At 44.9% G+C, this 22,808-nt stretch overlaps 1 protein-coding gene and 1 long non-coding RNA gene across 2 annotated transcripts in view; both read right to left on the bottom strand.

Moving 5' to 3' along the window:
* ADARB2 (adenosine deaminase RNA specific B2 (inactive)) overlaps window positions 1–22,808 on the bottom strand; it is a 672,719-nt gene that overhangs the window by 256,641 nt on the left and 393,270 nt on the right. The gene's annotated exons all lie outside the window — the stretch shown is intronic.
* On the bottom strand, window positions 1,452–22,401 carry LOC116269513. The gene is made up of 2 exons (XR_004177130.1): window positions 21,896–22,401; window positions 1,452–12,833 (listed from the first exon to the last, which is right to left on the bottom strand). It is a non-coding gene; the product is annotated as an uncharacterized LOC116269513 (long non-coding RNA).

Below are 22,808 nucleotides of genomic sequence, written 5' to 3'. Positions count from 1 at the left end.
AATACAGAAGTGACTTAACTGCTGAATGTTCATGGAGATGAGAAAAATTAAGTGGCCAAGCAAACGTCATCAACTCTGGTTACCACCAACAGAGGGTGATAGCAGCCTTTGATACAGGGATAGGCTTGAACAGGCGAATTTTGGAACCTAAATGGATGATAAATGGAAGCGCTTACATATATTATTGAAAATGAAACCCACCAGAATATTGAATATCAATGCCCAATATAAAACTGTTAAGAAAATCAACCTTAAACAGAAAACTCTTTCTTTTCTTAATGCTTCTCTCTTCTCTCTGTTTCTGTCTCTCTCTCTCCCTCCATCCCTCCCTCCTTCCCTCCCTCCTCAGGGTTCATTAATTTGGCTGATTAAATACTAGGGTGACTGCTTAGAATTTAGAGTGAAGACCAGGCATCCCTGAGAAATCATTATGGATTTCTTGTGGTTTATTTTCTGTCATTGAATTTTGTGCTGACAGCTCTGGTATAATCCTGTCAGGTAGCTAATTTTTAACAAATAGACTTTATATTTTAAAGCAGTTTTAGGTTCAAAGCAAAACTGGGCAGAAGCTGCAGAGATGTTCCCTATACCTGCTGCCCCCACACATGCACCTGCTTCTCTATTATCATAGTCCCCACAATTGGTGTCCTCACAGTGATACATCACCACCACCCGGAGCCCAGTGTTCACAGGAGGGCTTCCTCTGGTGTTGTGCACTGCACTGGTTTGACAAATGGATGAAACGTATCTCCCACTGCAGTACACACAGAGCAGTTTCCCTGCCCTAAAATCCCCTGTGCTCCACCTACTCAGCCCTCTTTCCTCCAGCCCCTGGTAGCCCCTGATCATTCCACTGTCTCCATGGTCTTGCCTTTTCCAGAATGTCCTGTAGATGGAATCATACAACATGTATCCTTTCCGGATGGGCTTATTTCACTCAGCAATATACATTTATGTTTCCTCCCTGTCTTACTTCTTTGTAGTGCTAACTCATATTCCATTGTCTGGATGGATGAGAGTTTGTGCATCCACTGGCTTACTGAAGGGCATTTTGGTTGCTTTCATGTTTTGGCAACTATGAAAAAGCTACTATAAACATCCATGTGCCTTTTTCTGTGTGGACACAAGTTTTCAATTCATCTGGGTAAAGACCAAGGAATGTGATTGCTGAACCATATGGTCAGTGGATGTTTAGTTTCATAAGAAGCTGCCATGGTGTCTTTCACAGTGGCTGCACCATTTCACACTCCCACCAGCAGCGACTGAAGTTCCTGTTGCTCCAGCATTTGGTGGTATCAGTGTTCTGGGTTTTGGTACTGGTGTCTTAGCATTGTTTTAATTTGCATTTCCAGGTAGCTAATTTTCCATCATATGATTTATTTTTGTGGATGATTAGCAGGTCAGGGAGCTCTTTAACACAGACCACCTCTATTTCTATTTTTTTTTTTTTGGAAAGGACAGGATGGATAGAGCATGGAATGCACATTTTTCTCTAGCACTTTATTTTCTCAACTGGAAAAGGGTTGGACAAGTGGTTTTCTAGGATAAACAGATGCGGTTTCTTATAAAGTTGGTTTTGGCAACATCAAATTCCATCAGATTCCTGACTAAGATTTCCTATGGGGGGAAAAGTCCCCAAAAAGGCAATAATTTTTTAAATAACATTCAGTTCTTTAACTGATGGATATTTAGACTAACCGAAGTCCATGCCTCTGACAGCAAACCATGTAGACATTTTTGTGTGTCGGGTTGTAGGAATTTGCACTTGAAGGGATGATATTTGGGACGTGTCTGAGGTTGCCTCTAAGGGGTTCAGGACTCCATACCCAGAGGGTGACTGATAAACATTGCTTGTCATGTTGGGTATTGAGCACCAAACTTGATCCGGAAAGAAATGTGCCATTGCTTGGGAGTGCGAGGTTGCCTCTCAGCGGATCTTGACTCTTGGGTCTGAATCTCGCCCCGTGCCTACAGACTAACATCCTCCATGCCAACCATGGCCTTGTCATCGTGGAAAGTGCCTCTTCAGCCGGGTGTGCACTGGCAGCGCTCCCTGGCATACACAAGGCCTGTCTAGTGGGCCAGGGCCAGCTCCTAGGATGGGGATTCTGCAAGACCTGTGGGTGGTCCTGGGGGGTCCAGTGGCTACCACTGGGATGTTTGTTTCTGGCCTAGGTTTAATATTTGAAAAGTTTTGTGAAATGTGCCAGGATGGTTGACTATCATTCCAACAACAGAAATTTCAGCAGAATTACATGTTAACATTTCCCCTAAGCACAAGCCTCCCTGGTTCAGAGCCTGGCAAGGCAGGATGAGCCACTAGGCTCTGGTCTTCAGATCCTAGTCTCCAGGTTGGTGGTGCTGGAGGAGTCAGCCCTGGATTTTGACAGGAGGGAGGTGCGCTCTGGGGTGTGGCCTATCTCCCTCACAAAGCACTGCAACCTCTCCGCTTCCCATTTGCTGCTCTCCTGGCCCCTGTTTTGATTCAGGACGTTCCTGAGGTTCCCTTCAGTTCCCAGTCTTTGCAGCTGTGTGGACTGCCACCTGCGGGCACACCTGGGGCCGCATCATTTCACCTGGAATCTCTGTCTTCAGCCTCTTCCATTCTTGAGATTCTAGTTTAACTTCATCCTTTGTTTCCATGCTCTCTGTGTCTTCCTGTGTTTCCTTTAACTTCTATCCTTCATTCTCCAATTTCACCTGCTTCTCAGTGCTTGATTTCACCAAAGTCTCTATAATTTCCTGCTGCTTTGTTTATTAAGTCACTCATCAGATGTTGAATGGGGCCTATTTTGGACCCATTCAACATCTGATGAGTGACTTAATAAACATTGGACTGTGCCAGGTGCTGCTGTCACGCTGGGTGAGCAGTCGGAAGGTGTTTGCTTTATGCAGAGGTACAACTTCTGACTTCCACCATGCCTGGCACTGAGAGACACTCCCAGATGTTAAAATATTCACCAGTCCTGAAGAAGCAGCCTGCACCGAGGCTCAGCACTTCTGCTAACCTATGGAGATGTTGGAATCAATGAGACAAATTTCATTGACTCTGAATAACATTCCTTGGATGAAAGAAAAACAGAGGAAGAAGAAACAAGAATCCATCTAAACCCACTTTCCAAGCCCTGGAGGCCCCAGAAGTGAAATTCCTCAACCACAGATTATTTTACTAATTTACTGAGCAGACATTTGTGGAGGGCCCATTTGGTGCTGGGCACTGTTGCAGGCATGGGGTAGTGATGGGGTGATGGCGGAGGCTGCTGTGCCTCAGTCGGGACTAGGTCCTCATGGCAGCCCTGAAGGGGATCTCTGTGGTTGGGATGGGGGTAAGTGGAGAGGGGAGGAGGCTTTCCAGGCCCCTGGTGCCTCAATCTCTTGTCCCGTTTCACTCCGACTCTCATTTCCCCAAGGAGGAGGCAGGGAAAGAGGAGACAGGATTGTAAAGACAAGGAGTAATTTTTAGTAACTTGGATTAAAAATAAATCGAGGTTAAAGGTTGAACTTAGTGACAATATTTTGACCTACAAGAATGAAAATTTCATATATTTCAACTTAATAGCTAAAATGTGTGTTTTGGAGTAAACGTGGATTTCGATTATTCACATGATGTTGTCACTGGTCTGCCACAATCTAGATCTGGCTATAGGCAAATGAAGAGTAAGACAGCCTCAATAGCTCCAGAGCTGGGCAGCATGGTGCCATGAAGACCAATGCTCATGGGGGTCACTCAGGAGACTTGACTATAGATCCAAGTGTTGCCTTTACACAGTTGTGTGATCTCAGGCAAACCTCATTTCTCCTTCCATAGGGGATGCGGGTACACCAGCTCCATGCTGATGCCAGCCCTTTCCCCTACCACACATGACTGAGTACCCACGCCAGGCACTTGCGCTGCTGCTGATGGCGTTACTTTGTTTCTGGTGTCAGTTTTGCTTAGACTTTTGGGCAGGTTGGGGGAAAGCCTAACAAAAGGCTTTCCAGGAGCAGGGAATGGCTGGGGTCTCCTGTCTTGGTAACAGGTGCGATCCTTCAGATGCTCCCCAAACATCTCTAATAAATGCTTAGTGGGTCCTTCTGGGAAATGAAAAAAAATGACACCTGACGTTGTTGTTCATATCCGAGCACACCTGCATCTTCCATGTTCAGATACTGTGAACTCAGAAGATAGGTAAAGAGCTGGCCAAGGTTCCTGGAGTGTCCCCCTGCCTCCTCCATAGAGACCTCACCACACAGATGTAGACCCTGAGTGAGGAGAGAGCCTGCGAAGCTCCTTAACCCTCCCCCTGACTCTGTTAGCCCTGGGTCCCAGCAAAGACCTTGCTTCTTCTGTCTCTCACTGGGACCCCTGTCACTGCTACGGATGCTTGTTCCTCAAGCTGGCACTCAAGCTACCGTCTCCACCCTATGATGATGGAAGCATAGTTAAATGAAGCTCTTTCTGGAGCCAATGGGCTGGATCTTAAGCCTCCCTGAGAATGTAAGTGTAATTTAGGAAAGTGGAAGGAATGATTGAGTCTATGTCCTAATCCCTGAGAGTCTGTACTCACTCAAGTGAGCAGCCTAATCCTCCTGGTACCTGCGGCCTCAGGATGGAATCCTTAATTACGAGAGTCTCATTTCTGCTTCACAAGCACTACCGGAGTAGCATCTGTCGCTCAAATAAACTCATGTGAAAATAAAGTATTAAAATCAATAATTCAGCTTGGAGGTGAAATGGAACAGAAAAATAACTTTCTGGCTTGCCATGTCCTGGATTTGCAGGCGACCAGTTTTGCTGACTCCTGCTTCTCCTTCTCCTTGGAGCATCTGTACCTGGGTGGGTGCCGGCCGGTGTGCACCAGAGACACAGTGGGGGATGCAGCTTCTGCCAGGGTGTGGGGGATGTACTTTCTGGAAGCAAGGGCAACAGTCATACCTTCTTCCAGGAGACCCTGTGGCCACCTCCGGGTCAGAGTGAGCCCCTGGCAGGCCACAGGCTGGCTCCAAGGCCGATGCAGCAGGTCCAGTTATTCTGCTGTGGCCTGAATGTGGGTTTCTCTTCACTTCATCCATTTTGGCTTCAACACTGAACAGATTTCAAAGATCACGCGAAGTCCCCTGTCTTTGGGACATCTCTCCTGATTTCTCATTTCTGGAGTGATTGTGAAGAAAGCCAAGTTTACCAGTCATTTATAATTTCACTCCAGGTGCCGTGATAAGCATGCACATCTCCCTTTGGCTGTCACAGTAACCCTTTGAGGTCGGCGCTGCCACATTTCCCATTCAGAGAGGAGGAAAAAGATGCAGGGACGTGAGGCACCTGCCCAACCCGCACAGGCAGGTGGGAACCAGGGTCCAAACCCGGCCTTCCTTTCCTGCCTGCCTTTCCTCTGTGGAGGTGTCACTGCCGTGCTGCACACAGCTGCCATGCAATGCTCCGTCCCAGGTGCCCGTGCCTGTGACCCCTCTGCCCATGAGGCTGGGCACAGCCACTGCCGCACTGAGCTTCTGTGTCTTCTATTTTGTGTTTCACCATCTTTTTATAGATGGTGGGGGATGCAGTGGACACAGGAGAGCAACAGGAGATGGGGTAGGAAGATGCGATCTTGGGGTTTTCTCACCATTTCACCTGACCAGAGGCCGGAACTTCGTTTGGAATTCTTCAGCCTTTACATCCAATGATACAGTTGGGGCTGTTCGTCCATTCCTCAACAAGCATCTGCAGAAGGCCTGCTGAGAGCCAGGAACCAGCTATGGAGTGGGGTGGGTGTGCCCAGGTGAGTCCAGGGTCTCAGGGTCTTACCTGTGTGGGGGAGGGCCCATTGGGAGCCAGCTTTGGGGAGAAGGACGAAGCGGGATGTGCCCTGAGTGCCTCTGAAGTGACTCAGAGCTGGGGCCTGAACTTCTGAAAGATGCCCCTTCCACCTGTCCCCCAATGCCACTCCTCTGGCCTTCCACAGCCAGAGGTGTCCTGCTGCCTGCCAGGGGGTCCCCACAGCAGACAACAGATGGCAGAATGTTCGTGAGGCCTCACTGAGTGCCAGCCACTGGGAGATAAGCGGTGAAAGTGGGACTGCCCCTTCCAAAACGTGTCTCTGCCACTCACGAGCGACTGTCCCTTTCAAATGTGGGCCAATTGAAGTGACAAGAGTCCCTGCTCGCAGAAAGCACTGACACTTCCACAGTAGAGCCCACCACTGTGAGGCACCGCCTCCTGGGATAACAGGGGAAACACAACTAAAACAGGGCACAGGGTTACCTCTGCTCAGCCAGGATGGCTTCCTGCCCTGGTCAGAAGGAGGGTGGGAGAACCACAGTGGCCACACACACCGCAGAAAAGATACCTGTACACCCATCTAAGTCAATCAAGGGGCCTTGCCTGCACAGTGCAAACTTCCATTGTGCAAAGGTTTCACAGAAATGTGCTTGCATCAACCTTCCTTCTGAGGTTGTAGAGACTCCCAAATGCCTGAGGCTGCGGGTCCTGCCTCCCAGCATCCTCCTGCAGCCAGCTGGCAATGCTAAACACCCACACCATGTCTTTTGCTAACTGGTAATATTTCTGAAACTTGCTATGTCTGAAAACCAGTCACTTGGAACATTCTGCAGGGCAATCTCCAGCCTCCACTCTTGAGGAAGGAGAGGCAGTCGTGGAAGCCACACAGCCCGTGCCGCATCTCAGGAGCCCTGTGGACCCGAGGCTCAGTGACATCGGCCCTGGCCTTAGGACCTACTCACTTAGGAATCTGACATTCTGGATTCCTATTTTGAACTCCGTCTTCCCGTTGCTCTAAGAACCATCATAATCCTTTTGAAAACCACACCAAGAGGAGAGCTGCCAGCCATCAACACCTGCTCCCCAGCAGAGCTGAGAAGGTTTTTCTGCAGCCCGCTCCCTTTCAGCAGCAACATCTCCCCTCACAGGTCATCAGCCCTGCCCACAGCTAGGCTCTACTTGCCCTGTCCTCTTAGGAAGTCCCTTATGAGAAGCAAAGCCAGACAGACTATAGCTGGCGGTCCTGTCAGCAGACGGGCCCTGTCCTCCAGGATCTGTCCCCGCAGCCAGTCCTTCCTCCTCCTCTTCTTGGTCGACCTCTTCCTTCCCACATTGTCCCTTCCACGGCCAGTGCCCCTCCATCCTTCCCACTGCCTGGCCACCAGGGAGACCTCTTCCTATACCCGCCCTGGCCTTCCAGCCGCCTCTGACCCATGTGACAGATCTGAGCTTAGGGTTTCACAGCAGGGTCTCAAATGTGGCATGTGAAGGTGCAGAGTTGAGTACGAGGTGCCTGAGATGTGATGATAATCTGCCAACCGCCTGAGGGGAGAGGGGCCCCTGAGAGCATCTCTGTTACATGCTACCCAAACAGAAGCAACAAAAGTGCCCCTGGACGTCTGAAAGCTTCAGCGGCTCTCCAGGAGGAACACGGCCTCAGATGCCTGCGCCTGGGCTGCTCTGAGCACTGTGGTGTTCAGAGTGAACTGGAGGCCCTCTCTGGCCTTGAATATTTCACTGTTGGTGCAAAATTCCCCAGAATTTATTTTATTGTCCTAATGGGAACAGGGAAGTTCGTCTAAGAAAGACGTAGAGGGTGTCAGCCTCACTCTCAACCCCTTCCTGATCATCACCCTTCTCACGGAGAGAAGCCTCCCCGAGGTTCCAACATGAGGAAGTGGGGTACATTTAAGGGGTCCTGGGCAGGCAGCCCCGAGTTCCTCTCCCCACCGAGTCTCTCTGGGAGTTTGGGAAAGTGGTCAGGAGGGGAGGCCAGGGATAATTTGAGTTGGTGCAGACTCTTGTTCCCCTCAGCGTGGTGGGGGCTTGCAGGGAGAGATCAGAAAGCAGCTCAGGAACAGCCGAGCCAGGCACCAGGCGCTGCAGGTGATAGGGTGAGGGTCTGCAGGGGCTCCTGTGCCTCTGCATCAGCCCCAGCCAGCGCACATGGCTTCCACGGTTTCCACCTTCATTGACTGCTGCTGCGGCACCCAGCACGGCTGAGTGAGCGCAAAGCGTCCTCAGTGAGGCGTTTGGCATGGCTGATGTTTCTAAGCCTCCCAGCAAGCCATACATCATGAAATATTGATATGGTTCCACTAGACTGCTGCACCTGACATTTGATTTATAGCTTTAGGTGTTCTTTTTTAATTCTAAACAGTCAATGAGGGATCAAAGGAAATGTCATATTTGTAGGGCTCAAGCTCAGAGGGGCTCCTCGGAAGCCAGGCAGGGAGGCGCCCTGGTTGCTCCCACAATGGGTCCTTCCCTGACCTCCCAGGGAGGGGCTTTGAGGGGCCCCTGTGCAGGTGAAGGCGCCCCTTCCCTATGCCCCAGCATCTCAAATATTTACCACGTTAAATATCAGCCTCCAGAATATTGCCTTCATTTAAGCTTTTCACGTTCCAATGATTTTTTATTATTTCCATCGACCAAAATAAATGAAGAAAATGTTTTAGACTACACTTGAAAGCATGTAAAAATCAATAACTGGATTTTAAAAGATTCCAAATGTCTTGAATACATTCATTTTCAAACATTTTCCTGTGATCTTTAAATAGCTTTTCTTGGAGCATAACAGTTTTTTGAAAAGTCAAATATGGAGCATTAAGGGTATAATTACCATTTTAATTATAACTCAATCATCCTATCTGCTTTGCATAGAAATTAAAGCTTTTATGTCAGGATTTTGGGCACTCACAAATGTTCAGGAGCAATTAATGTTAAAAGTTTAATTTTTTTAAAGACTGAGTGTGAACTTTGCAGTTCTTAATTTCCTTGTTGCTCTGATGGGGCAGCAGAGATGCTCCCACTTGTCGTTTAATTTCTGAAGTGAGTTCATTTCCCCTTCGGAGTCAGCTCCCACATCCCTGTGACAGGCGGCATCGCACAGTGGGGAAGGGAGTGGATGGTGCCAGGCTGCTGGGCTTGGGTCCTGCTCTGCCGTGGTGATGGCGGCTTCCCTGAGTCCAGGCTCGCCTCACCCGGCTTCCTTGCTCATAACGTGGCCTTGTTGCAGCCCTTGCCTTGTGGGGTTGCTGCAGGATTCCTGTGAGTGGCAACGTGCAAGGTGCTGATGGCAGTGTCAGCCACAGTGCATTCCCTGTGCTGGCCTCATTATTTTCCAGAGTCCCCTTTTTGGTTTGATCTAAAATAATCCCAGTCGTTCTAGGAGTCATTGATTTTCCTCCTACCCGGAATAGGATTGTTTAAAAAATGGTACAACCTGTAAATCCTTTGTATTCAGAGCAGTAGTTACTAGATTACAAAACAGCACAAAGCCCTGAGAATCTTGCAGAAGCAGGGCCCTCTACTGCTGTGCCCTCCCCACACCCCATGTGCACTGACAGGCCTGGTTATAAAGTGACAAGGCTGCTTTCAAAGTCTTTATTTTGCATTAATTAAAATGCCATTTGGCTAAAACTTAACTAGATTTTCATTGAATTTTGCCTTGAGAAGGAAATACTAAAATGATAGATTTTCCCATCATTTTTCTGCAAATGAGTAATGTGCTTAGCTCTTCACTCCGGAGGCACAAGGTTGCAGTTTTGTGTGCGTGTGTCTGTGCGTGCTTGTGTGCAAAACGCAGCCTGGACATTTTCTCCCAGTTAACCCCCTGGTCTAAGATCTGGTCCATTTCCTCTTGAGCTGCCACTGCTCAGGCTGGAAGGAAAAATCATTTTTATGGGCACTGCCGTGGCAAAATAAAATAATTCCATTTTTAGAAAGGCTGTGGAGTGGACCCCTCCCTTCCCGTATGTTTTTGCTGACAGCCTAGCTCTGCTTCGCTTTTCATTTTAGCCGATTTTTATGTTTTTTAGTTTCCTCACTTGTGCTTAAAGTCTTACTTATATTAGAAAAAAATGAATGGAGGCAGGAAGACATAATTTAAAAATAATTGTTATGCCATATCTTCTATACCTTGCACTAGATAATGTTCCCTGAGACTTAATCACTGAATATCACTTACATAATCAGGCATAATCCCAAGCGTAATTACAAAACATCCTATAAGCTCCACGAGCCTGACAGGCAGTCGATTGGCTTCGTAAGTGATCGTACGGATTTTTCTAGAACACTGAGGGTTTCACATAATTTTTAAATTTTTGGTGAAGGGAAATTATTAAACATTTAAGTGAACACGATTTAGTTTTGATGGCTCTGGGACAGTCTTTATATAAACAAGATCACTTCTGGGAAGACATCCCTGAGGCGCTGTCTTCTGGTCTGGGTTTGCAGGAGTTGGCAATGTTTTTGGGGTAAGTCCAATTCCCTGATGTTGCTGGTGCATCCATCTGCCTCTCTCACTCCTTGGGCAGCACTGCGGGATCCGTGCCCCTGGGTCCCCCAAAAGCCCATCAGCAGGGGGCACAGGCGGGGTAGGCCTGGGGGATTGGGTCAGTCTGTGTGGCTCTGGTCTTTGTGGGCCGGCCATGCCCCTCCACTGGGGGCCCAGCTTGGAAGAGTGGCTGGACACATGGCTGCCTCTCTGCACCCCAGCCTTCCCGTCTTGGGCTTGATGCCCATCCCATCACTTCCCTAAGGCCTGCCTACTCCTTGCCAGTGCCCCTTTACTCGACTCTCCCTCAATCCCTGGTGTGAGTGCCGGGTAACTGCTGGACCCTGATCTATAAAAATGTTAACATTAGGAGCAGGCCCTGTCTCCTCTGACTGGGTGTGAAGTGTTGGCCACTTATAAACCTGCATTCTGCATAGCTGGGCAATTTAAGATGGTAAAGAATATACTACACTTTTGTTAGACACTGTAAAATCTATGTCAGTTTCTACTATTTATTATTAGTTTCACAGTAACACAATCAATCAAAGAGAAAAAAATCCACCCACAGAGAAGCGTGCAGTCACAGGTGACTGTCACATTCCTGTGACAGGAATGTGGTAAAGCCCATCATGGTATGATTTGGTACCATTTGTTTATTTTTGCAAACTCTTACAGCCCATAAGATACTAGAAGTTCCCTTTAATTTCAAACACTGACAGCTCCCTGCAGAATTTGAGAACCGTGAAGGAGATCATGGGCTGGACCGGAGGGATGTGGGAAAGCCGAACCATTCACTAGAAACAAGCAGTACCATTTGCATTCCTAGTGTGGGGAGTGGCTTGGATTCATTTATTTTTCATCCATGCCTTTGTGGATTTCTCAGTGCACACACAATTGCTGAGTGCCAGGATTCAGATTCCACCTGATCTCTCTGGGCATTGCTGCCCTCATGCACAAGTGGGGGCAACAATACTTGCTTATTCAACTCAAGATTGATACAAAGGCCACTTAAGACTGTGTTTGGGAAGGCCTTCTGTGAGTTCTAAAGTGTTGTCAAAGTATAATTTGTCCCTGTCAGAAGGAATATCAGGGAGTGTGGGAATCTCTTGTTACTGTGTTGGCCACAGTCGAAATAATCTAGTTCCCACCTCTCCACTGGAGAAAGCAGCTCTCAGATCACACCCCACAAATTCCCGTGGTGGGTAAAGGGGCTGCCAACCTCCAGACAGGCATCCGTTCCAACAGAAAATGACCCAGGGTAGATGGACGATGCTCCAAAGGCCTATGAATGTGGCCGGTGGCCTTAATTTCTGTTGTTTGCTTGTAAGTCCATCCAAAATCCTGGCTGGAGATGATAAAAAAGATTCAAGGAGCTCAGAGTAAGCGGGACATGTGACCTGCTCAGATGCTGACCCACACCACATTGTGACAGCGATGAAAATAGAGTGAAGAATAAGGCCAGATCTATAGGATGGGGCTGGTGTCTCAGGAACAGACTTTCTTACACAGAGATGCAGCATATAGCATGAGAGCAGGGACACCCCAAAATAGTGAGGAAGTAAGTTCTGTAAAGGTTTCTAGGCCGACTGTCACAAGCAAGCATGATCTTGCCTATGGATCATACCTCAAGATGTATTACAGGTAGGTAGAATAAAATGGAAAAATAGCACAGAAAAGCAAACATGAATGTTTACCAAACTTCCTGGAGGTGGGTGTAGAAGATCTTTCAAAGCATAAATGCAGAAGGATAAGTCATAGAGCTGACAGATAGATTACCTGGAAATTAAAATTTTTTCTGTATCAAAAACCCTCCATCTTAATCAAAATAAAAAGCAACATAAAAGACATATTCAGGTGATAATGATGGATTAGCAAGATCTCAAACAAAATGATTATAATCACATCTTGGTTGATAAGAACTCATTGCACAAATTCCTCTTAGAACTTGAAAACCGTCTATTCCACGATAAATGGATAACTGGCATTTTTTCTTCTACAGAGTGTTGGGGACTATGCAATGCATGTTTCCCTCTTTGTCTTGAATGCCAAGGCATTCTGTGCCCTGTCCGAGTACCTACCTTAGCTTGTTGTACTTACTTCCTGGAACATGACTTCTCCTGGGAATTAGACAGTGAATAAATGTAATGATGTAGCTGAATGCCTGGCTAGTTAGAGAGTCGCCACATTGTCTTTTCCTCACGAATATAAATATTTCCTTTGTATGCATTCCCAGCAGTGGGAATACTGGACCGATGTGTATAAACGTTTCTGAAGTTATTGGTGTGTATTACCAAATTGTTTTGTGCAAGGTGTAGCCCACCAGCAGTGTGTGCATGTAACACTGCCCTCACCCTCTACAGCATTGGGGCTATACTCATGTAGACCTGGCCTTTGCTCACCTCTTGCTACTCCCTTCCCGTTCCTCATTCCAGCATCTTGACATCTTGTCTCCATCCTCAGACTCACAGTGGCCTCCAGCCGCCCAACCACTCCCATTCAAATGGAAAGCATGCATTGAAATTGAGTCCCTCCCATGAGGCTGGTAGGATGCTTCTTGCCATTCTGGTGTCCCATGACGTGCTATGGAGAACAGAGTAAGTCTCAATAAACATCATTGTTTTTAACACAGCAAAGTGAGGCTCCCAAAAGTATTTGAATTTTAAAAGGGTGAAGGCAATGATTTGTCCAAATAGATCATTCAGATTTAGGGTCTGGTATCTAGCATCTCTCAAATCAAACCATGTAGGTGTCACTTTGATTTTAGGGGAGTTGGGCTTACTGAGGAGGCCAGTATCTGAGCTCAGGGAAGACCTCAATTTCATGTCTTAGGGTATCTCTTTGGTGAAGGCAAAGTACCCCCTCTCAGGCTAAGAAAAATCATTGTACCATTGTGTATCAGATAGTTCTTAGTCATAATACACATAATGTAACAACTATCTGCAAAGTGAGAATTTTTCCAGAAAGCATTATTTGGTAGCTTTGGTGTTGATTTTATAGCTGTCCTTCTGCCAGAGAACAGCGGTGATGAGATTTGCTGTCAGTCTGTTGGGTCCTATTTTTCTATAATGAGAGATGATGTAGTGAGCTACAAAATAAGAGACAGATGATAAAACAATTCCTTAAGAAAAAAAATATTAGAATACAATGGGCTGGCAGGCAAATGATAAAATGCCTCTTTCCTGTTTTTTAAGCACTGTAATAAAACATTTTGGAGGTGGGGCATTGTGGATGTGCAGTGCCATATCATAATTGTAAACAGAACTGAACTGGCCCAGAATCAGAGCCTGTGGCAGCACAGGGTCATTGGGATTCATTGTTCAATGGGAATATATTTTACTGTGAAATGTTCTGACGACATTAGAATGCAAAGTTCCTACAACCTAAACAACAGGTTTCACTCTGACTTCCATCTGTCATACTGAGGTACCATATGACTCTGTAGTTAAAAACCAATATAAATAATTTGGAACCCAAATCCATCCCATTGGCTCTTTATAGTTCTCCCCATATGATGGTGGCATACAGATCTTTCCTCCTGCCCACTTTGCAAAAGCACTGTCCAAATCTTGCCTCATGGAAATTGTCTTCCTCCACTGCAGCCCAAGTGGCCTTGTGGAGAGCAAGCCCATGATGTTGTCCTCATCCGAAAGATCCCAGTCTATCCTGCCTGAAAACAGCCCATTGAGAGCAAAGATGACTGCACCGCCTGCCATCCTCAGATACAGAAGTATGCTACTAACTTTTAATTTTTATTTTTTAGAGACAGGGTCTTGCTGTCTCCCAGGCTGGAGTGCAGTGACACGATCCTAGCTCACAGCACCTTTGAACTCCTGGGCTCAAGTGATCCTCCCGCCTCAGCCTCCTGAGTAGCTGGGACTAAAAGTGCTCATCACTGCACCCTGGTAATATTTTCAATTTTTTTTTTGTAGAGATGGGGGTCTCATTACGTTGTCCAGGCTGGTCTCAAATTCCTTGCCTTAAACAATCCTCTCACTTCAGCCTCCCAAAGCGCTGGGATTAGAGGTGTGAGCCACCATGCTACTGATGCTACTATTTTAATATCCTCCTTCTCTTAAACAAATCATCACACTCTGTTCCAGGGAGAATTTCCCAGCTACAAGGGCTTTTGTCTAGGTTGAAAATGGCATGGGTTGGTAAGCCCTGTACTCTAATGTAGAAGGAAGGAGGCTGGGCAGGTTCCAAGGATGCCGTTCCTGCCTGTGGGCAAGTGTGTCCCACAGCTGATTGGGAGGGGGAAGAAAGAGGAAGGGAGCACGAATGAGGAGGGGAGGAGAGAGGCTCTGGGGAGGACTTTGGGTTCTCAGTGAGGGATGAGAGCCGCAGACGACACAGAAATGCTCCCTCTGCGTTGTTTACATCCTGCCTTCTCCTCCCTCCTCCGAGCACCCAGCCCTGGACTCAGGAGACACCAATTGGTCCCTGGTGATATTTCTAAATAACTCAGTGCAGAGAAACTGTAGGACTCAACATTCCTCGCTGTCTTTTTAATGAAGCCCTTGAAGCTTGGTGAGAGGTGATGGGAGAGATATTTTCGGGGAAATAATTTTGGATGGGCATTTTCTGTTGGTAGAAAGGACTCACCCCATTTGTTAAGAACCTTGTCTTGGGAACTATTTTCTTTTTCAAAAAACTCAGTATAGGATGGAAGAAAAAGCCCGGGCTTCAGAGCAAGACGGACTCTAGTTTAAACTCAACTGCTGCTCTCACCTTCTCTCTGTCTCTCTCCTTGTACTTATTCTAATTCTCCAAACTGAGTATTTGAGCTAGATTTCTTCATGACTTACTACAGAGGTCTTTGGTTTAGGCAATGTGGCGATTATTCCAGGTAGTTTAGGGAGATTTACCAGATTAGAGAATGATGAGAAAAGAACAGACGTATTACCTATGAGGCTAATATTGAGGAAGGAGAATACAAAGTTAACAAAACAGGCAAGGGAATTTAAGCCATTTGGCCATTTGGAGCCATTAAGTGAAGGAAAAATAGAAAATTGACTGATCATAAGAGCCATTGGCAGCATCACTCACTGTAATACAATAATATCTTCTATGTCCAGAAGAATGGAAGGTCTAGAAAAAAATGTTATACTTGATACACTCTATTCAAGAAGAAAAGATATGGCATTTATAATTATTTCTACCCAAGTTACTTAAAGAAAAACATTAAAGGGTATAATTTTAAATTTGTTTCAAAATTCAAGTTAGTGTAACTGCTCTCTTTTTCATAATGTACATAAATAAGATGGCATCAGTAGCCCATACACGGAACAGATTTGATTCAACTTTCTGTACCACATTTGGCACCAGGAGAAAGCTGACACTACTCTGCTGCACTTACTACAACGGTGTTGTTAGAATCAGGAAAACAATACCCTTCTTTGGTCGGCTAGTGGAAAGTTTTTAAAAAGTATATCAGAATTTCAAAAGTATTGAAAGTTAATAAAGGAGGAAAGCCCTTTTTGTTTTGTGAAATAAATTAACACAGTAATACATTTAGAACTACATCTGAATCTGAGGAAGGCTATCTAAATTTTAGTTAATATTGTATTCATCATCTTCATCGTACTTCACAGATTCTATGGGATACTTTGAAATTGTGAAAAAAAACACTGTTATTGACACCCTAGCATCACAATTAAAAGAACTAGAGAAGCAAGAGCAAACACATTCAAAAACTAGCAGAAGGCAAGAAATAACTAAGGTCAGAGCAGAACTGAAGGAGATAGAGACACAAAAAACCCTCCAAAAAATCAATGAATCCAGGAGCTGGTTTTTTGAAAAGATCAACAAAATTGATAGACCACTAGCAAGACTAATAAAGAAGAAAAGAGAGAAGAATCAAATAGACGCAATAAAAAATGATAAAGGGGATATCACCACCGACCCCACAGAAATACAAACTACCATCAGAGAATACTATAAACACCTCTACGCAAATAAACTAGAAAACCTAGAAGAAATGGATAATTTCCTGGACACTTACACTCTCCCAAGACTAAACCAGGAAGAAGTTGAATCCCTGAATAGACCAACAGCAGGCTCTGAAATTGAGGCAATAATTAATAGCCTACCAACCAAAAAAAGTCCAGGACCAGACGAATTCATAGCCGAATTCTACCAGAGGTACAAGGAGTTGGTACCATTCCTTCTGAAACTATTCCAATCAATAGAAAAAGAGGAAATCCTCCCTAACTCATTTTACAAGGCCAACATCATCCTGATACCAAAGCCTGACAGAGATACAACAAAAAAAGAGAATTTTAGACCAATATCCCTGATGGACATCGATGCAAAAATCCTCAATAAAATACCGGCAAACCGAATCCAGCAGCACATCAAAAAGCTTATCCACCATGATCAAGTGGGCTTCATCCCTGGGATGCAAGGCTGGTTCAACATATGCAAATCAATAAACGTAATCCAGCATAAACAGAACCAAATACAAAAACCACATGATTATCTCAATAGATGCAGAAAAGGCCTTTGACAAAATTCAACAGCCCTTCATGCTAAAAAACTCTCCATAAATTCGGTATTGATGGAACATATCTCAAAATAATAAGAGCTATTTATGACAAACCCACAGCCAATATCAAACTCAATGGGCAAAAACTGGAAGCATTCCCTTTGAAAACGGGCACAAGACAGGGATGCCCTCTCTCACCACTCCTATTCAACATAGTGTTGGAAGTTCTGGCTAGAGCAATCAGGCAAGAGAAAGAAATCAAGGGTATTCAGTTAGGAAAAGAAGAAGTCAAATTGTCCCTGTTTGCAGATGATATGCTTGTGTATTTAGAAAACCCCATTGTCTCAGCCCAAAATCTCCTTAAGCTGATAAGCAACTTCAGCAAAGTCTCAGGATACAAAATCAATGTGCAAAAATCACAAGCATTCTTATACACCAGTAACAGACAAACAGAGAGCCAAATCATGAATGAACTCCCATTCACAATAGCTTCAAAGAGAATAAAATACCTAGGAATCCAACTTACAAGGGATGTAAAGGACCTGTTCAAGGAGAACTACAAAACACTGCTCAGTGAAATAAAAGAGGACATAAACAAATGGAAGAACATACCATGCTCATGGATAGGAAGAATCAATATTGTGAAAATGGCCATACTGCCCAAGGTAATTTATAGATTCAATGCCATCCCCATTAAACTACCAATGACTTTCTTCACAGAATTGGAAAAAACTGCTTTAAAGTTCATATGGAACCAAAAAAGACCCCGCATTGCCAAGACAATCCTAAGCCAAAAGAACAAAGCTGGAGGCATCACACTACCTGACTTCAAACTATACCACAAGGCTGCAGTAACCAAAACAGTATGGTACTGGTACCAAAACAGAGATATAGACCAATGGAACAGAACAGAGTCCTCAGAAATAATACCACACATCTACAGCCATCTGATCTTTCATAAACCTGACAAAAACAAGAAATGGGGAAAGGATTCCCTATTTAATAAATGGTGCTGGGAAAATTGGCTAGCCATAAGCAGAAAGCTGCAACTGGATCCTTTCCTTACTCCTTATACGAAAATTAATTCAAGATGGATTAGAGACTTAAATGTTAGACCTAAAACCATAAAAATCCTAGAAGAAAACCTAGGTAATACCATTCAGGACATAGGCATGGGCAAGGACTTCATGTCTAAAACACCAAAAGCAATGGCAACAAAAACCAAAATTGACAAATGGGATCTAATTAAACTAAAGAGCTTCTGCACAGCAAAAGAAACTACCATCAGAGTGAACAGGCAACCTACAGAATGGGAGAAAATTTTTGCAATCTACTCATCTGACAAAGGGCTAATATCCAGAACCTACAAAGAACTCAAACAAATTTACAAGAAAAAAACAACCAACCCCATCAAAAAGTGGGCAAAGGATATGAACAGACACTTCTCAAAAGAAGACATTCATACAGCCAACAGACACATGAAAAAATGCTCATCATCACTCACCATCAGAGAAATGCAAATCAAAACCACAATGAGATACCATCTCACACCAGTTAGAATGGCGATCATTAAAAAATCAGGAAACAACAGGTGCTGGAGAGGATGTGGAGAAATAGGAACAGTTTTACACTGTTGGTGGGACTGTAAACTAGTTCAACCATTGTGGAAAACAGTGTGGCGATTCCTCAAGGATCTAGAACTAGAAATACCATTTGACCCAGCCATCCCATTACTGGGGATATACCCAAAGGATTATAAGTCATGCTGCTATAAAGACACATGCACACGTATGTTTATTGCGGCACTATTCACAATAGCAAAGACTTGGAATCAACCCAAATATCCATCAGTGACAGACTGGATTAAGAAAATGTGGCACATATGCACCATGGAATACTATGCAGCCATAAAAAAGGATGAGTTCGTGTCCTTTGTAGGGACATGGATGCAGCTGGAAACCATCATTCTCAGCAAACTATTGCAAGAACAGAAAACCAAACACCACATGTTCTCACTCATAGGTGGGAATTGAACAATGAGATCACTTGGACACAGGAAGGCGATCATCACACACCAGGTCCTATTGTGGGGGGGAGGGGGGAGGGACAGCATTAGGAGATATACCTAATGTAAATGACGAGTTAATGGGTGCAGCACACCAACATGGCACATGTAACAAACCTGCACGCTGTGCACATGTACCCTAGAACTTAAAGTATAATTAAAAACAAAAACAAAAACAAAATGAAAACAAACAAACAAACAAAAAACACTGTTAGGATATGTATGATGAAAATTACAAAATGCTGACCAAAAAAATCAAAGAAGACCTAAATCAATAGACAGACATGCTATATTCACAGTTTGGAAGACTGAAATAGAAGAAATGTCAATTATTCCAAAATTGACCTATAGTTTGGTGCAATTCTTAACAAAATATCAGCAAACATTTCGTAGACATAGACAAGCTTATTCTAAAATATGTATATAAATGTTTAAGTCCTGGAATACCTGAAATGCCAACTTTATGAGAAAAGAGAATAAAGTGGACGGAATCACTCTACTGAATATTGAGGTTTACTCTACAGCTACAAATAATTGATCGTGTGATGTTGGTAGATGGACGGATGCATGGGTCCATAGAGCAGAACAGAGAACCCAGCAAAGGTACAAAGGTAATTCAGTGGAGGAAACACAGCCTTAAAAAAAGTAAACTGTAAATCCCACATCTCCATGTCTTACACAAAATCTTATACAAAAGTAACTAAAAGTAGACCATAGACGTAAACTATACAACCTTCAGGAAAAAAACAAAAACAAAACAAAACAAAACAGAAAACAGGAGAAAATCTTTGGGATCTAGAGCAAGGTAAAGATATCTTAGACTCGATACCAAAAGCACCACCCATAAAAGGAAAAATGGAAGAAATGGATTTCATCAAAATGGAAAGCTTTAATTCTGTGAAAGATTGCCTTAAAGGGATGAACAACAAGTTACAAACTGCAAGGAAATTTCTGCAACTCACCTGCCTCACAAAGAACTAGTATCTAGACTACACAAAGAACTCTCAAAACTTATCAGCAAAAACAAATTAGAAATGGGCAAAAGACACAAAGACATTTCAGTGAAGACGATACATGGATATATGGATAGGCACATGATAAGATGCTAAACTACATTAGTCATTCAGGAAATGCAAATGAAAACCACATGAGGTACCATATGAGTCCACACGTCATGGAATGGCTGTTGTGAAAAGTAGTGGCCACATTAAAGGCTGAGAAGAGGCCGGGTGGGTCCCTCATGCCTTGTCTGAGAGGTGGAACAGTGCAGCCACTCTGGATGGATGTTTCTTATTAAACTAAACATGATTACCATGCAAACCACCAATTAAACTCTTGAGCATTTACTCCAGAGGGCATGGAAATTTATGTTCACACACAGAAAATTTGTAGTGATGTTTATAGCAGCTGCGTTCATATGAGTCCCAAACTGGAATCTTCCCAGATGTTCTTTCACAGGTTAATGCTTAGACAAATTGCAATGTGGTTTATTGTGGGATACTACTCAGCAATGAAAAGGAACAAAATATGAATGAATGCAACACCTAGATGAGCGTGCGAAGAATTATGCTGAGTGAAAAGACATGATTCCAAATACATACTGCATGATTGTATGTATATATTTATGAAATATCAAAATTATAGAAATGGAGAACAGACCAGCGGCCACCAGATATTAAAGTTATGGGGAATGGAGGTGGAAGGTGGCTGCATGGTCATCAAGGGGCCCTGTGGGATGGGTGATCTGTGTCCTGACAGTGCAGGTGGGCACACAACCTACACCTCGGATAAAATTACATGGGCTAAACAAACGCAAGTGCAATTAAAACTGGGGAAATGTGAGCAAGCTGGGGGATTGTCAATGCATGTCTGTCTGTGAGGCGTGCTCTGGCTTTTTGAGGTGTAACTACTGAGGGACACTGGGTACAAGTACATGAGCTCTTTCTGCACTATGTCCTAGAACAGCCATGAATCTACAATTGTCAGAACTAAAAGCTTAAACAGGCACCTACACTCACACACGAAATTCTGGGCCTCACGCCAAACCTACAAATCTGTACTCTTGGGAAGGGAAGCTACAGTGTCTGCTCCACACACTGCCCAGGGGTTCTGCAAAGGACCCAGCCCAACATGTCACAGATAGTGTCCAGGAACCTCCATGGACACAGAGTCCTCTGCCGTGAGGTCCCTCCTCATGGGATCATCCCGAACGCTGGGCCATGACAACTTCATGCCGCACCTCTCTTCACCTCTTCATGAGGACTTCTGACTGCACGCCTGACACTTTGCTTTCGCTCCTGCACCCCAAGTGTATTCTATGCTCTCACCTTCTATGTTTTAGCTGTTTGGGGCAAGGGTTCATATCCTCACGTTCCAGCAGCACTCCCACATGTACTGGATAGTTTTGATGTTTTCCTAGTGAGGGACTGAGTAGCACTCCCGCATGTAACTCACTGAAAACAGTTTGGGTAAAATGTAAAGTGGAACTGGAAACTGACTTCCCTCCATATTTAAATATTTCTGTCACTCAGGAAAATGAATAAGAAAAGTATTCAAAATGGGACAAGACCCCGGGACCCCGTCTGTTTTTTCAGCTCCGCCTTCCTCCTCCATGGAGTCTGTTCACCAGGTGGTTGTGAGACTGCCCCTGAAGCTCCCCCCACATTTTTCTTGTACTGGAGACTCACGTTTCTTTCTCAGTCCTGCGAGAAGGAAGACCATGTGGGACGGAGGAAAGCACTGGGTACCTACACTTCTGAAAACATATGCCTAAGAGCCATTGACCGCCATTAGAATATCTGTACCTGGGAACAAGTTGTTCATTCTGGAGGTGAATTAATCATCCCAAAACCCGGGCCATAGTGATTCTCCTGTTTAAACTCCTAACGCCTCAGAATGTAGTTTCTGTAAGTTTACGATATTTGCTTTGCTGAGATAGTTTACTAACCAACTCTCTCACAGGAAACCATTCGAATCGAAGAGAGAAGGCAATAAAAAGTTAAAACAGTAGATATGTAAACAGTAAGATATTCTCATCTTGGAAAACTGAATGCAAGTGAATTGGACCATTCCTCCCACACTTGATAAACTTACCCATTTTGGTGTCTTGTCCATGGAGTGAAACACACAGAGAACAGTAAGTCACTATCTTCAGCTTTACTGTGCTGCTAGGAACTTTTCAGCACACAAGGCTGAGCCGATTTTAACTCATTAATTATGATGCTGTGGGGAAATTCCTTGGTGACTGACTCAGTTTCTCACTAGGAAAACATCAGAACTATCCAGTAATTCCAGCTGGGCACCCTTGGAGAGGCAAAAGTGTAATTGCTCAACTATCTGAACCATTCTGTGACGTGGGCAAACTGAGAAGGGTGATGTGGCAGGAAAGGCGAGACCCACGAGGGAGATGACCCCGGGCTAATTCTGTTTCTGTCACTGTTTTTCTACGAACTCGGGAAAGTAACTTTTCTCTGGATGCCGACATGACATTTGACTATCTTTACAAAAGCAGAGTCTTCGAAGATGGAGGAAGACAATGAGCAGATGAAAAAGAAGAAAAACAGGAAACACAAGAATGTTAAAACCCACAGAGCCTCAGCCCCTCCCCTACCTACTACAGCCACCCTCACAGCTCAGCATCTCCTCACAGCATCTCCCTCGCCAGACCCGGCCTCCCATCGCATAAGTGACTACCCCTGCGGACGTGACCGCCCACAGCATCAAGGGATTCCTCATATGATTTCCCCCTTCACTGGTGACGGGCGCCCTCACCGGCCTGGATGATTCCTATCTCACGCTCCTCCCTTTACAGCCTGGTCTCCCTGACCAGACGGGCGCCTCCTACCACTCTTAAGTGACTTTGATCAGACGGGCAACAGCCTCCTCAGGTCACAGCTTTCCCAAGGCCCCATCTGCACAGCACTCCTCCCTCCCAGCACAGCACCTCCCTACAGTTCCTTTAGCTAGCTTCTTCCTTTGTATGGTATTGGAAGCACTTTCCCCTTTC

This window comes from Papio anubis, chromosome 11, assembly GCF_008728515.1.
Source record: "Papio anubis isolate 15944 chromosome 11, Panubis1.0, whole genome shotgun sequence".
Classification (NCBI taxonomy): Eukaryota; Metazoa; Chordata; class Mammalia; order Primates; family Cercopithecidae; genus Papio; species Papio anubis.
This window is presented reverse-complemented; position numbering and strand designations above follow the sequence as displayed.